Here is a 16,712-nt window from a genome sequence, read left to right on the forward strand (position 1 = left end):
CAGTGAGTGCCTTTCAGAGGGAGAGCCTTCGGGTGGGCTTCCCCAGCTGCCCTGTCTTCCTGCGGCAGGGCTTTGCACGGGTATGCCCGAGTAGGACTGCAGTGCCGGTAGGTCTGCTCCTGCTGCCTTACGTGGCAGCCAGCTTCATGCTAGAAGTTAAGAGTTGCAGCAATACAGGACTAAGAGCACGAATTAGTGATTCTTGGCTGGTCTCTCGTTGAAGTTCACGTTGCTGTACAGCATCTGCTATTGTTCTGTGCAGAACTCTAGCTTCAAACTAGCATGGACTTGCATGCTTGTACTCTACTTCCAAATGTTGAAGGTAAAATGTCAAAGTGGCTGTGTGCTTTCTTAATTCTAGGTACTAACAGACCACCATTCTGCTTTAATTCCCAACAGCTTTAATTCCCAACAGTGGCCTAAATAATCCAAGGGGGGGGGGGGGGGGAGGGGGGGTTGGATCTTCAGTAAAGGGCAGATCCCAAAGGAGAATATCTATATGTCAGATATAGAAATAATGAACTGGAAGCATCTTTCACTCTTTTCTCCTGCTAGTGCAAGAACATAAATGAGTCTACCTACTCAAACTGCAAATGTAACTGGCTGAATTTGGAAAATGCTAGAGGACTAGGCATGCTGCATAGCCCTCAGATTTTATCTACCATCCACCTGAGTTACATTAACAGCAAGTTACAAAGACAAGTGGCAGAAAATTAGGGTGCCATCAGCTACAGTGCAAGCAATGCACACTCATTAGGACTGAATGGAAAATATGGCAAAAATCAGTGGCTTACAATTTCACAAATACTTGTGTGATAGTAGAGTGGAATATTGTGCTTCTGCTCCCAAAGTAAATTCCTTTTGGTCTGAAATATAAGCCTCACATTACACGCAATACGAAGTGACACAATATAAAGAAATCATATGAATGATTCCCTTAAACACCGGGACACATATAAAAGCAAAAATGCACATTAGACACCCTATTTCAGGGAAAAATATATAGGTTTCTTCTTAAAAGAAGTACTGTCTGAAGTTAGCGCTACATCTCTGAGTTCAAAAGCTAGGGCTAGTTTCCACACATTGCAGTCTTCTCTAGCAGTTCCATATATAGATGGAGTAGCACAAGCACCTACATCGTCGTAGGCAGTATAGATTCTTTCTTAATCCTCTCTGTGGGGGTTTCTAGACATCAGATAGTGTGGACATCTTTCCTTCCAACTCCTTTCCCATCCCTCAGCCTAATTCTAAAAGAAATTGACTTCAGGAGGAATTGCAGGTCCTCAGCTTCTCTCAGAATCTGAATCTGGTCCTTACTCGGTTCAGGGCAGTCAAATTTTTGCACATTTTTGATGTGTTGAACAAATGCTCTGCTGTATCTCCGTAGTGCTTAAGACCACCGATACATTTAAAAGGGCATGCCCCAAAAGGGGCGGACACTCTGTAAACGATTTGGGGGTAAAGTATTGAATATGTATATACGGGAAAACTTTGGCATATGTAACGCCTGCAGTGCACATAAACTGAACAGGTTTTTTGAACCAGTTATGCACAATAGGAGGAACTGTGCCTGCTTTCTCAAACTCCAAAACTGAGCCTTAGAGAGTTTCTTTCACCGGCTTTTACAGTAACATTTTCCTTCCTTCTTAATTTTAGTAATAGCATCTAGCCCCTTGAAAGGAGCAGTGAGACTCTTAACATTGCATTGGGGTCAGGAAACTGGGTAACTGGAAATTTTGTTCAATAGCTGAACAAACACTTCCTCCCCTTTTTGATAATGGAATATTCCAGAGAGAGAGAGACAGAGAGACAGAGACAGAGATCCACCCACACCCCACATCCCCTCACACACACCCCCGCCACTCCCCAAACCTCCTCCTCCTTCTTGTGAAAGGAAAGTCAAGCATGAAAAGTGCTGCCTCTCTGAATGCAGAAGTCTAGGCAAAGTTCCTGTGTTCCTGTGCTACAGGGACACACACATGCATGCAACGTCCACACCCTCTATTTAAGATATCATTTACTGGAAGGGAAGATGACAGTCAATTCTTTACTAGGGATTAACTTTAAGGTATTGTTAAAATATTCTTTCTTTGATGCTACAGCATTTTGCAATATATACGTTTATATCTTTAAAAACACTTCCACTTCATTAAACCTTCCTGTACTAGGCAGAATGTCACATGCCAAAAAAAAAAAAAAAATCAAAGTCCCACTCCTCCTTAAAATGTAAGCAGTCACAGCCCAGATGTGACAGGAATGGAGAGACAAAAGCTCTCCATCCCGAACTACCACAGGTGGATCAGATTCTCAGGACAGTCTTTAAATGTAGCAAAAAATAGCATAACTTAGGCAACTGTGAGGTCGCATGATATGGACCTGTGGTCTCCGAAGTGGGGTGCATGCATCCCTGGGAGTGCATGAGATGACCCATTGGGGTGTAGGAAGAAAATATTAGAGCTTCAGTAGTACACGTATAATTTATAAATAAATAAATGTAGCAATATTGGGGGTGCATGCTCAAAATGTTTTTAGTGATGGGGTACATGATCAAAAAAGTTCGGAGAGTACTGATACAGACAATCATGTGAATGGTCACACATTCATTTTATGTACACAGAATTCCACACAAAAGTACAGCACAAGTGTCCAGACAAACTAAACAGATATCTAACACAAAAGAAGAAGATGCACTTCTTAAAACAAAGGTCAGAATAACAAAGCATAATCCATTTCAAAGTAATCTCTGTACTGTGTGGAACATGTTGGGTCCTGAAGAGAAAAGAGGTGGAATGTGCAGGGGAGACCACACAATGAGAGAAGAAAAAAAACAAACATCCATGAGAATGGCTGAGGAGGATAAAAGGGAAGACTGTGTCTAAGACATGGGGAATAGAGTTTCAAAAGAAAAAGAAAAGGGAGGGTGAAAGTGAGAGAGGTAAGAGACAGCCAGAGAAAACAAGATATACACAGAGTAACCATAAAAGGGAAGGAAAGGGAAGCAATAAAGAAAGTGGAATAGCAAATAGAATAGCAGGCAGAGGAAAGAGTATGAAGGGTACTAGTTACACATGAAAAAAACATTTTACAAGCTGTTTTGAAGCAGAACTATTTTCACTGGATAAACTCTGCTTCAAGAAGATTGTTTTCAAGAGCAGATTTATCAGAAGTTTGAAATAACACAATTTTCCTGCCAATATTTCTAAAAAAGTATCATAAAGGTGAAGTTTAGTAGGTATAAATTGAAACCTTGCAATACCCTTCTGGATATCATGTTTTTGTGGCCTTGTTTTGTTTGTTACTTTGTCTGGTGACATGAAGGTATTTTCTCTCTAAGAAAGCCCAGTGTTTAAAGAGAAGAAACTTAAAGAAAATTAACAGGAGTTAATTAAATAGGATTTAGAGAAGGTCAGAAGTACAAAAGGACTACAAGGCAAGATCAAGTGTGAAAGACCAGAAGCTGCAGCATTGCAGTCTCTACACTGGCTCTTGGCAGCCATGGTCATAAATTTGGTCATAAATTTGTTTATTTTTTTAATCTTTATAACAAATAATGAGATTTTCCACAAGCAAGAAGGCTTCTAAAGGGTTTCATTTTCCCCTTGAAAGAAGCAGCATGTTTCTGCTTACAGAGCAAACGTTGTCAGCTTTGATCCTTTTCTTCTGTCACTCACTTCTGCTTAGAGCACTGTTTCCTGAGGTTTAATGGAAGTAAAGTTAAACCAGAAATGGAAAAAAAAAAACACAATTATATTAGCTGAATATGCACACACTTGTAAAGTATGTGTATCAGTCTCAAAGGTGAAGAAAGATTTAGACTCATGCCTTTGCAGTGGAGCCTATAATGTAAATGCTTGTTACTATCTATCCATTTTCTAGAAATCCGCCTATATAATCCAACATGTTGACATATTTATCACACAGGTTAAACACTGGTGTTCATAATGCTAATGCCAAAAATAAAACCAGCTATCTAAGCTGTATACCAGGATCTCCTGGAAAAACTGTGCAAGGAGAAGCAGATGTCTGGGAATCCATGCCTGGTTTTACAGTAATTCTGGTTCCATGCTGGGACTGGACTCTTTGGGTGTATTTAGTCAGTTCTGTATAGACTTGCAGTCCAGCTGGGTGAGTTCAATACTAGCTGCTGGCTTTTTACCTGAATACCTAGACCTAGTAAATTAATTTGAAGTTCACTGGGACATGAGACACAACAGGGATTCTGAAGCTTCAAAAAAATTTTCTTTTTGAAATAAATTCAAAAGCCCCACAGCTATCACTCAGGAACAGAAACGTGCAGTTATATGACAAATAAATGTATATTTATCTTGTGCATGTTGTTAATAAACCCTTACAAACTCCCAAGAAATTATGAATGTGTATCTCTTAAAAGGCACATATTGTGATATGTGATAACCTTAGTGATATGGTTTAGTGGAGGACTTGTTAGTGTTAGGGCAGAGGTTGGACTAGATGATCTTGGAGGTCTCTTCCAACCTAGACGATTCTGTGATTCTGTGATTCCGTGATTGCTCCTGTAATCTTCTCTGTCTGCTCTTGTAATCTTCGCTGTCTTCTATCAAGCACCTGAGACTAGCCTTTTCTATCTGCTGATCTATGTTGATGCATGTTCCAAAGTTCCCTAGTATTTTCTGTTTTTGTTTTGCCTTTGGAAGTGTGGTGTCCCTGATTATTGTCCAAGTGTGAAATTTCTAATGTCCGCTGGATTTCTGAACAATAGGAACTCCAAACTCCGGTTGGAATAGGGTAGACAAAGTACCACTGTACTTTTGTCACTATTGTCTGTTTGACTTGGAAAGAAGAGGGGCTCAGGCAAACTGCAATTGTCCCAGTGTGGTTTTGCTTCAATAAGAGTGTTTGGAAGTATTCCATGCTTAGAGCAGATCTGTGCTAGATCCAGGTGGTTGTTGCAAATCTAAAGGATGACTCTAGAAAACTGCATAAGATTTCAAAAAGCTCTGAAGCTCTGTTTTCTGTTGCATGCTTATGCTCAAACAGAGCAAGCAAAAAAAACAGTAATGCAGATAGGATGGAAAGTTACTTTTCTTAAATACTTGGTATTTAAGCAAAATTGTTCTGCTAAAAAGGTTCCAAAACATACAACTGTTTTTTCTTGGAAGCCCAGTAGAAAACAAGGAAAATATATGACTGGAGTTGAAAGGCAGATCAGAGGAAATGTGTGGGAAAAGTTAAGCTTAAAACAATTCATTTTGTTTAGTATGAAACACTCCATTTAGCTTATTTATTTCAGGGGCTCTTCAGAGATGGAAATGATTGGCTAGACACATAAAGCTGCTGGCAAAAAAAATATTTCATGAACAGAACAAATCTGTAGCCTTTGTACTACTATCTATCTGTACAACTACTATCTGTAGTAGTTGGGCTACTCACTTGCATCTCAGTCCCAGTCTCTTCCTCAAGGAATGCCTAATTACCTGTAAGGCATGGAAACATCTCAACGGGAAGCATTATGAATTTCTCCCTTCACACATCCCGTCTTGCACACACTTATTGGCATGCTGGTGGTCTAGTGGTGATGTTTTTGTAGAAAGTTTAAATCACCAAAGTGCAAAATGGGAACTGCTTCCAAAGCTGTGGTCCCAAAAACATTTCAACCCCACAAGAGTACAAACTTTTTCAGAGATAAACAACCGTTCTCTCTCCCTTTTCTGCCCTGATTCATATGTCCTTATCACCTTCCTTGTGCTGGCAGCAAAGATCTGTGTAGTGATCTGGATCAAGTAATTAATCTAGCTGAAAACTAATTCAAAAAAAAAAAAAAGAGGAACATTTTGGAGCAGGTGTAGGAGGCTTTATGGAGTCTGCTATAGCTGGAAGATGGAAGTCAAAGGATGTGCAAGCTGGAGAGAGATAGGCAAGATTGCTTCCTTTAGCAGCAACCCAACTGATTTATGGTTAAAGTGGATTTATGCCAGTCACCAGAATATGAGTTCTGTAATACAGAGAGAACTAAGAACTGTGAAAAAGATAGGAAAAAATAATTTAAGAATTTGAAGAAGGGAGAGTACTCTGTAGCTGGATCTCAAGAAAACCAGTGGGGAGTCAGTGGGGGTGTTTGAGAATGAGTAATATTTTTTTGTTTGTTTGTGCTGAAGTCTATAGTTCAGAGAGACTATTTGGAAGGTCTAGCATTCTCCAGTTCTTTAAAGAGAGCATGGACTTCTAGTTCGCTGTGGGTATAAAATCACACGAAGTACGTAATTTACTAGTGCCTCTTTCAAAAATCACGTGTTCCGGCTAGAAGACTCTATCTACTTTGTGTCTGTGTAATCGAACAGTTCCACTGAGTGGACAAAAACGGTATTGCTAGCTAAGAGAACAGCATGCTCGTTAACATGCAAGCATGCCAAAGCACACCAAAACCTGAGATACGAGTATCAACTTCCAGTGTCCTCCAGCTAATGCTTCACATGAGTATGATTTACGAGAAAGAGAGGTATAAATGCATTGTGTACTTTTTTTTTTCTTTTTTAATTCCATAGAAAAACAAAGCTTGGAAAAGTGGTAACCCTACCTACTTATTTCCTTCGACCAACTGAACTTGGTGGAGAAAGCGTTTTGAAAATACCTATCATGTCTCTCAGGAACTCTGTGTGGCTATTATTAATCATTAACTACTACCCTACTCAGCTTCTCTGTGTGGCAGGAAGTGTCTTTAAGAAATGGGTATTCTCTGTTTTAAGTCAGCACTGTCTTAGTGACACAGTGTAGTGGTACAATATAGAGAATTAAGTTCGTTTATAAAGAAGTCTTTTTTTTTTTTTCTGTGAGTCTAGGATTTCTTCTGTGATGCTGCTAGAAGTTGTACTGTTTCAACCAGGACAGTCACGGTCCCAAGTGCACCAATAAGCCTTAATTGTCCAAACAATCTCACCTGTGCCCTCCAACACTGCAGTTTCAGTCCAGTGAGCATGGAGCTGTACGTAAACTCAAACCTAGGCATCCACTCCCTAAGTTCTGCTAAAGGTAGTCTTGTGCATACTCTTGACCTCTGTTGTTTCTGGCTTGTTGATTGTGTTCATGGACTGAACATGAACTTGACTTTTTACTTTGTATTTATCTGGTTGATATTTATCATTGACGGAACATGTCATTGTCACCAACTTTGATTGGCTGCTGTAGGATTTTACCAGTGAGGATGCTGCTTCTGCCTGTCTTGTGATCTGGCACTTCTTCTCATGTGGGAAGAAATGGCCTTCTTCCCTTGCTCTTACTGCTTGCTTCCTGACAAACTCAATACCAATGTCCTCACTACAAAGTCTTTAAAGTTATCTGTCATGTTTTTTCTCAAATCTAAAGTTGGCAATAAATTCTGGTAGATAACTGCATTTTGTCAGCAAGTGAAATTCCTTTCCTGGGACATCTTTGTGCGTGTTACTCATCGTGTAATATAGCAGTGGCAACTGGTGAAACAGAAATAACCTCAGAACGTTAAAACACAACAGATAGTTCTTATTCAGTGTATGAAGTTGCTGCAAAGAAATGTCATCCTGATTAATTTCATTTGGTACTATCTATGGTGACTGAAATAGCATTAAGACTGTCAGGATGGTCTTGCATAGATTCCACCCTTTCCTCTAGAAGACATTGGTTAAGTGGTCTTTCTGCTCTCTGCCTGTGATTTCAGAGTAAGAAATTTTCACTCTATCACTTGGGGAGGCAGTATAGAAAACTAAAGTTTTCAAGTAGCATACTCACCATTGCCAGTTTACTGTTACAGTTGTGGCCATTTATTTGGGGAAAAAACAAACAAACAAACAAACGAAAACTTTTACTAGAGGGAGCTGGGAATTTACAGATGAGATTCATTCATGTACAGAGCCAGAAAAGTTTTGCTCTGCAAGTCTGTGACCTGTGAGACTGTTATTGCTTGATCTCTTTATTGGGCTTTCCTAGTTGCTTCAGAAGCAGAAACATTCAAGCATGTGCAAACATGTTAGGACCTGGGAACGTTGTCTTGCTCCTGGGACTGAGTATATGCTGACTGTGTCCTAACTCCATGTGCAGATGAGATCTGTGTTTCTACTATGCCTCTCATTCAGATCTGGTTTCCACATGAAGGAAATGAGCAGCGAGACCTGGACAGGCTGGAGAGCTGGGCAGGAAGAAACCAAATGAGGTTTAAAAAAGCAAGTGTAGAGTCCTGCACCTGGGAAGGAACAACCACATGTATCAGCACAGGCCAGGGGATGACCTGCTGGAGAGGAGCTCTGCGGAGAAGGACCTGGGGGTCCGGGTGGACGACAGGTTGACCATGAGCCAGCAGTGTGCCCTGGCTTCTGTGCCCCTACCAGCATGTGAGGAACCCAAGGATCCAGGGTCAGCTCCTAGACAAACAGAATGTCTAAGGCCAGCTACTGGAGGGATCCATCCTGTATATCCCTCCTGATCAGACTTTTATCCTGATCAGCCAGAGGGGCACAGAATGAGGCTGCAAGCACATCATTGTTTGTGCTTGTATGAGTGCTGTGTGTTTCTGTCTGTGTTGATTTGTGGCTGGCTCTGTGGATGCATGTATTTGTATTTTGCGTGTGTTTGTTTATATGCCTGTTGGGAATACACACTCAGCCTTGCTAGTGGATGGATGTGGGGACAGGGAGCTGCAGCAGCCTTCTGGGCCACTCGATTTTTCAACTCCTAACAGGTACCTATGTAAGTGCCTATATAGGTCCCTACATTTTTTCTTGTACTCTGATTTAACTTACATTAAGATAATTTCATGTCTTGTGCTATATGAAGCAATATTCATTGCTTAATTTGATGGGGATAAATTTTGTGTAAGTTGTAATAGTGTTTGATTACATACATTCACGACTAAAGCATTAGTCTGCCCACATTTTTTCCTGTACCTAACTTAGTTTATTTACGGGATGAGTAATATTGTAATCAATACATTTGCATTTAAGACTAAAGCAGTATAAGACGCCATTGGATATAAACAGTGCAAATATGTCCAAAAAAAAAAAAAAAGGAAATTAAATAATGGTCTCTATTTTGTAGGTATTAAAAGCACTTTGAGACCTTGCAGCAACAGTGGGTGAAAGAGAGATCAAGCATATATGATCTGACAAGGAACCTTAATGTGAGTAAGTCAGGCCCTTATATATGTAGCAATGATTTGGACTTTGGTTATTTGGCATTAAGCCTGGAACATAATTTTGCTTCATAAGATATAGAGTGAGAGAAAAATGTATAACAATAGTGTGTGTTACTTTGTCTATTCCCTTTGAATAAAATAATGTATATATATATATCTTACCTGAGTGTAGATTTATGTTTGTGTTTGTCCATAGACATGTATATATGGTTATATATATGGATATATATTTACACAGAATGGAGAAAGTAGCTAAATTTACAGTCACTTATTAAAAAATAATCACAATTAGTTATCAAACTCTCTGAGTACTCCTACTCCTCTGTCGTGCTTAGGAGAACCACCAATCTAGGCTTAGTAGGCTACACTACTCCTCTCTTGTCAGAGTGTGTCACACTTGTGCCATTAATCGTTCACCTTCAACCTTCTTAGATTGAAAGCAGCCTCAATGAACAAGTTTGTTCAGGGGGAGCCTGAGTTAAAATGCAGTAGACCTAAAGCTTCCGCTGCTAATAGCAAGATTCTGTGAATGTTCACCTCCATTCATTGCTACACTTTCATTGCTCTTCCCTGCAATGCATTATTGTTAAAATCCCTAGGGATGTTAATGTCAGATACACCTTAACTGCCAACTCAGAATGGCTTATAGGGATACACTGTGTCACTATAAGTGCAGCACCTTGTGTTTGAGGACTTGTGAAATCAGCCCACAGGAAGGTCTTTGTTCACCTCCCCATTTTGCAGCTGAACACAAGATTCGGGCTTCTCTGTGCTTCCATTTCCTCATCTGTAGAGCAGATAAATCTTCAAATGTCTGCTGTGAGAATTGCAGCTCCGTCTTGGTGCTGCTGTGGTTCAAAGGAGTAGCCTTTACCTGAAAAAGGAGTGAAAACGTGCTTACAATAAAACCATGGAAGTGGTTACTTAAAAACGGGTAATTTCCTGATCCTTATTTCAAGATGTATTGCTCTAAGCCTGGTAAGAAGATCCTGACAAGTAAGTTTTTGCCAATACCTGTGTTCAAAACAGTCTAAGCCTTGACTGTAGTATGCAGCTTGTTGTGTTAAGACTTAGCTGGATTTGTCTTGTAGGTGTTTACAAGTCCAGTTGCTTGGGTGTGCACAAGAGGTTCAATCTCCCACAAACACTGCCTGAATTATGTGATGAGGTCTCTCCCTCCAAATGACCACACTTATTCTCAATAGTCCAAGAAGTAAAATGCACACCTCAGAATTAGCAGACTAGTTTTGATTCCTCCCTTTGCTTACTTTGGAGTTGATGTACTCACTGTTGTGTAACAGGATACTGTGAATCAGATTTTCCTCTTGAAATCCTTTCATTTCATATTAAATACTTAAATATTTATTAAAAAGACATAGAATCTGTCTTTCTGTGTAAAAAGTCCAGGCTATAAGTTTCTGTATTTTTTATACAGTAGAAAAACATTTGTCATTAATCACTTTGAGATACCCTACAACACAGTGTGCTATGGAGAACTGGTTTGTCTGGATTCAGATCCTGGCTTGAAGCAATAACTATGGGGGATTTGAATCTAGATATTCTCCTTGAATTTCACCTGTTATATTTCTATAAACTGCCCCTCTAGCCCCAGTTCCACATAAACCCAGAAGAAAACTCTGACTATGTGTTCTGAATAAAAGGAGAGTTCTCTTTCCAGGCCAGATGCCTGGATCTTAAGACAAGTTTTACATCTTATCTACCTCACTAGGTATTTATCTTTTCAGCTATTCCACACACTATCTCCCTCAGCTGTATTATATTGGCTTTGTGAACTCATGTTCTTAATATCAGCTCTGAGATCTTTCTCCTACAGAGAAAAAGAACTTGTGTGTTTCTGAGTCAACACTTGCAATGCAGAATTTCACAGTCACAAGTGTAAAGACAAACATACATGTCTGTCTGTTACATTAGTTCCAGCATCTTTTTCATGTAGTTCTGCCAATGTAAAAATAGAGAAATGTGGGAAATACAGCCCAACATGGTCACTGTAAACATTCATTCTTTCACATAAATAACAAAGAATATTTTCAGTAGTACAGCTGTTTGTTTGATTTTGGTGTATTAGTCTCTGATATTAATCTCTGGGGCCTCATTTGTCAACTGTAGATCGCAAATATGATGATTACAATGGCTCCCAGTATGTAAAATACCAAGGTATGACAATGATCAGTCTTAACACAAGTTAAAAGATTGTGTCAGCAACTGCCGTGCCACTCAGTCCTGCTGAGATACTGCTAGGACACCTAAGGAAAAAGAAGTTGTAAGATGTTTGCTTCAGGAGCAACCTAAGTTTCCTTTTTTTTTTTTTTTTTTTTTTTTTTTTTTTTTTTTTGGTGTATGCTTAGAATACAACAGGATCCCATTTAAAGTGATCCCCCCAAAAAGATCATGAATGCTGGCCTTTACAGGTGTAGAAGGAAGAAAAATAATTAAGGAGCATATGTGTTTAATTTGCTCATAAAACAGCTATTTTCTTGTGCTATGCCAAGAAGACCCACCATGCTCTGTGGATCTTGAAAATACATTTTGTTCTTCTCATAGGTTCCACTGAATGTGTAGGAAGCCAGGAATCTGCCGCCATAGGAGTATAGAGTGACCAGAAATGGCTGAAGTTTTCCAGAAAGAAAAAATCCATCATTCACCAATATATAAAAAAAGCTCTTTACTTGGTTATACTAAAGTCTTTTGGTTTCATTCTGGAAGCAAATCATCAAAAGGTAAAAATAAGATATACAAGGTTAAATAAAAAGACAATTGTCATGTATGATACTATCCTGTCTGATAGAAAAACTTCTACTAGAGCCAGTTTGAAAGCTTCTGTATGTTTTCAACAGATACACTTAAAACAATGTGTTTGTTTGAGATTTCATACAGGAAGAAGCTTGGTTTTCAGCACAGATGTAGCTGCTACAGACGTCTTTGCTATTGGTTTAAGAGAAGCATGTGAAACAGACCTACATAAGTCCCTTATCAGACCATGCTCTCTGTGTACTGAGGCAGAAATGGGGATGTGGACAGCTTGGTGTGTGGCCACGTTCTTCTTTGGAGCAAGTAAGGCATCAGCTGCGCCATGATACCTCTTCTGCTGTGGGGAGAATGTAGTTTACTTTTCTTACTGTGTTTATTTTTTGTTGTTGTTTTATTTTATAGGAGCTAAAATAACCCAAACATCAAGTCTGGTACTGAAAGAAGATGGAGAAGCTACTCTGAAATGCAGTCAAAATGATAATCACAATTATATGTCCTGGTATCTGCAACAGCCAGGGAAGGGGCTGCAATTACTCTATTATTCCATCGGTGAAAATCAGGAAGCTGTGGGTGATACTCACACTGGATACAAAGCTAAGCGGTTAAATCTCTCAGACTTCTATTTAGATATTGTATCTGTGAAGATGAACCATTCAGCTGTCTATTTCTGTGCCAGCAGTTAGGACACAACACTTCAAAGTCACTTGCTTTCTTTACATAAACTCTTCTCTCCAGCACCTTCCCTCAGGAGGGAGCAGCTCTCAGCACAGGAAAATGGCATGTAGGCCAATAGCCTATTCAAAAACCGAATGTTGCTGAGGAGTTGGACTGAAAGAGGTAAAGTAGGTGTAGTTTAATTGCTGAACACTTTCTGGATCACCTGTTGATTCTCTATCACATTAGAACAATCATTAAAGATTGCTAATCAAATCCAGACATAAAATGAAGGAAATGGAAACTGCCATCTACACATTGACAAATTATTGTCCTACAGACCATTTTCTTCCTGATGCAGAACAGTTAATCGAAATATCCATACATATAAGTCAGAAATACTTTGGAGACAATGATTTGTATGTACATTCTAATGCCACTCTGGATATTATCATGCAGTGAAAGTCACAGTGATTTTCACTGTGCTTGGTAAGGTTACCCTAAACAGAAGAAATCAATAGAATTAAGACTGTCAAAAGTAATGAGGACAGGTCTGAACAAAATATGATATAAGAAAAGATGCTAAGTAGAACTAACATGCTACAGATAGGCTTAAAATGGCAAAACAGCCATTACAGTGTTCGGTAAGTGTAGACACATTCCTGATAAGTTACAGGTGCATGGAGGCCATAAAGAGAGAGATGGCATGAAGTAGTATGCAACTTAGTATGAATTCACATTCAAGAAAAAAACAGATTTCTGTTTATTCAGCTTACTGCCAGCTATATTCTGAAGCACGTGTTACATCTGTCCCTTTATTCCTCATACTTATGTTTTGTTACACACTGATAAGATGCAAGACAATCTATGTTCATTTGGTTTATTCCTTATTTGTGGATTATTTGTGAGTTTTTTGGTTTTTTTTCTCTCAGGCAACTTTGTGATTTTCCTTGTTCAAAGACCCTAAGATGTTTTTGAATTTGAGCTAAGCCCTAAGCATCCATATTTTGAAGAAAAAAAAAAAAGTAGAAGGATGAAGAAGCGGAATGTGAATGTAATTTTATCTACTGCAAGATTTCTCCCTGAAGAAATATTTCATACCTGCCACAAAGAGTCTTATGGCTCCCACACACAAAGACTTACCAGTGTATTTCCAGTTAAAACACATAAAGCAGCACCCCTCTCCCAGGTAGTGGTGTTAATGCTTTTTTGAATGGATTGATCATAGCATGAGGTACTCATTGGTGTAAGCATTAAATTATGATGTTATAACAACATGTCCTAAATTCTTAGTGTAAGAAGAATAATCTGTTTCCACTCAGAGGTTAAAAAAAAAAAAAAAAAGCTGGAAAATCTTAAAGAAAGGACATAGAATGCAACCATTAAATAAATACAGACTCAGCATACACATTCTGACATTATTCTTATCCCAATCTGAATTATGTTAAATTATATTGTAAGCGCTTTAGAGCAAAGGAGTATTTATCAGCTGTCATAACATGTTGAACATAAATAAACACAACTTTCACACAGTTTTACCAAACTTGTTGAACCTTTATGACAAATTTTGTTATTGATTGCTAGGTTGCATTTCTTCATTGGGAAAGGAACTATTGTATTACATGTATATCCCCTGGTGAAAAGGTGAAAGAACCTTCATCTGAGTCATTTAAACACCAACTGACTGACTAGGGAGCAGCTTTGCGGGAAAGCAATTCAACGTGAGTAAGCAGTGAGACTTTCAGCTAATTGAATGCTAATTACATTTTTGGTTGCATTAGGAAGAATGCAGTTAGTATGTTGAAGCACTTGCAGGGTTGTATTTGGAATACTACCTCTACTGTCCATATACCCCAACTCACCCTGTCCCAGCCCCCGTGCAACGGAGATATCAACAAATTGGAGAGAGTCCAACCAAGGATCACTAAAATGGTCAGAAGGTTGGAAAAGAAACATAAGAAGAGAGGCTCAGGAAATCAATTTTGTTCAGCTTGGAGACAAGACCACTAAAGGATAGCTAATTGCATATCTCCCACCCGCCCTACCCCCCCTGAGTTGGTGTCTTAGAGGGGCACAGTGAAAGGATAGTGGTAAAAAAAATGCAGTAAGGGAAATTGAATAGACATAAGGAGCAAATGTTTTTCTTTAACGGTGCTTCAGCACTCAGTTTCTCAGAGAACGTATTAAATCTATGTCCTTGAGGATATCTAGAATTCAGCTGGACAAACCCTTGTACAACATGATCTAGCTTTCAAATTAGCTCTATTTTGAACAGGAATTCAGATTGAGAGACCTACTGAAGTCCTTTTCCATCATTTTTTTTCTACAAGTCAATGTTTTTTATCATCTTGTTTTGTTGTTTTGAGACACCTAGAAAACACATGATTTTTTTTATGTTGCTTGTATTTTTTTTATTGTAGGTTGTTTATTGATGTTGTTATTGTTTTAAATTTTAAAAGCAGGTCAGCAACCCTCCCCCACAAACCCACAAGTCTTTATTTTTTTTGGCATCGAACAACAGAAACTGCAGCTGCACATGCAAAACCATCTACAGACTTCAGTAGCAAGAAGATTGTGTGAGATAATGAGACCAAAAAGAAGAAACAACAGAAAAACCCCACAGCTTTCATAAGACCCATATATGTCACTATATCTGTCCAACTGTAACTTGGTGAACAGACAGCTGTGCCCTATGCCTCATCCTGAGAGGCTGGGGTGGTGCTGCGGTAAGAGAGGCTGGTGAGTTAATGAAACGGTTCTTTTCTGAGTAAATGTCAAACCGCATCCTGTTTTGGCTAAAACTCAACTGCTGTTCCCTTAAAGAGATATTCAAACATGTTTAGTCACTTCATCTCTGAGGAGGACTTGGGGGTGTTGGTTGATGAAAAACTCAACATGAGACAGCAACGTGTGTTTGCAGCCTAGAAATCACAGAATGGCTTGAGTTGGAAGGGACCTTAAAACTTCTGGTTCCAATCCCCCTGCCATTGGCAGGGACACCTTCCACTGGATCAGGTTGCCCAAAGACCCATCCAACCTGGCCTTGAACACTTCCAGGAATGGAGCATCGACAGCTTCTCTGGGAAAGCTGTTCCAGTGCATAACCAAACTTATAGTGAAGAATTTCTTCCTGACGTATTCTATCCTCTTTTCAGTTTAAAACCATTACCACTGTCCTATCACTACAGTTCCTTATAAAAAAATCCCTCTCCAGTTTTCTTGTGGCCCCCTTAGGTACTGGAAGGCCACTATAAGGTCTCCCCGGAGTCTTCTCTTTCTAGACTGAACAACTCCAGATCTCTCCTGTCTTCATAGGAGAGGTGCTCCAGCCCTCTGATCTTCTTCATGGCCCTCCTCTGGACTCACTCCAACAGATCCATGTTGGGGACCTCAGACCTGAATGTAGTACTCTCGGTGGGGTATCACAAGGGCAGAGTAGAGAGGGAGAATCACCTCTCTTGACCTGCTAGCTACACTTCTTTTGACGCAGCCCAGGATACAGTTGACTTTCTGGGCTGCAAGTACACATCTGTGTCATGTTGAGTTTTTCATCAGCCAACACCCCAAAGTACTTCCACACAAGTTTGCTCTCGATTCATTCATCCCCCAGTCTGTACTGATGTCTGGGATTGTGCTTTCTCTCTTGCCCCACAAACCCTTCCTCCCCTCTCCCCCTACTCTCTCCTCTCCCTCACTCTCCTCCTCTCTCCCTCTCTCTTCCTCTGTCCCCATCCCAACTCTCTCCCCTCTCCCTCTCCCTCTCCCTCTCCCTCTCCCTCTCCCTCTCCCTCTCCCTCTCCCTCTCCCTCTCCCTCTCCCTCTCCCTCTCCCTCTCCCTCTCCCTCTCCCTCTCCCTCTCCCTGTTCCCCCTTTCCTCCTCCCCTCCCTCCCTCCCTCTCTCTCTCCCCCCTTCCCTCCCACTCCCCCTTCCCTCCCTCCCTCTCTCTCTCCCCCCTTCCCTCCCACTCCCCCTTCCCTCCCTCCCTCCCTCCCTCCCTCCCTCCCTCCCTCCCTCCCTCCTTCCTTCCTTCCTTCCTTCCTTCCTTCCTTCCTTCCTTCCTTCCTTCCTTCCTTCCTTCCTTCCTTCCTTCCTTCCTTCCTTCCTTCCTTCCTTCCTTCCTTCCTTCCCTCCCCCCCAGGCTGAGATATAGAG

At 40.2% G+C, this 16,712-nt stretch overlaps 1 long non-coding RNA gene across 4 annotated transcripts; it reads left to right on the top strand.

Annotated features, from left to right (window-relative positions):
- Positions 1-65: 65 nt before the first annotated feature.
- LOC310895988 lies at positions 66-16,342 on the top strand. 4 transcript variants are annotated; one of them, XR_014581101.1, is made up of 4 exons: positions 8,139-9,121; positions 11,699-12,208; positions 12,308-12,742; positions 13,492-16,342. It is a non-coding gene; the product is annotated as an uncharacterized lncRNA (long non-coding RNA). The 4 variants fall into 4 exon arrangements; XR_014581102.1 differs by having other exon boundaries at positions 11,699-11,874; positions 12,021-12,208; positions 12,308-16,342; XR_014581099.1 differs by lacking the exon at positions 8,139-9,121 and adding an exon at positions 66-107 and having other exon boundaries at positions 12,308-16,342.
- Positions 16,343-16,712: the final 370 nt, after the last annotated feature.

The sequence above is a fragment of the Anser anser genome (genome assembly GCF_964211835.1).
Source record: "Anser anser genome assembly, chromosome: 1".
Lineage (NCBI taxonomy): Eukaryota > Metazoa > Chordata > Aves > Anseriformes > Anatidae > Anser > Anser anser.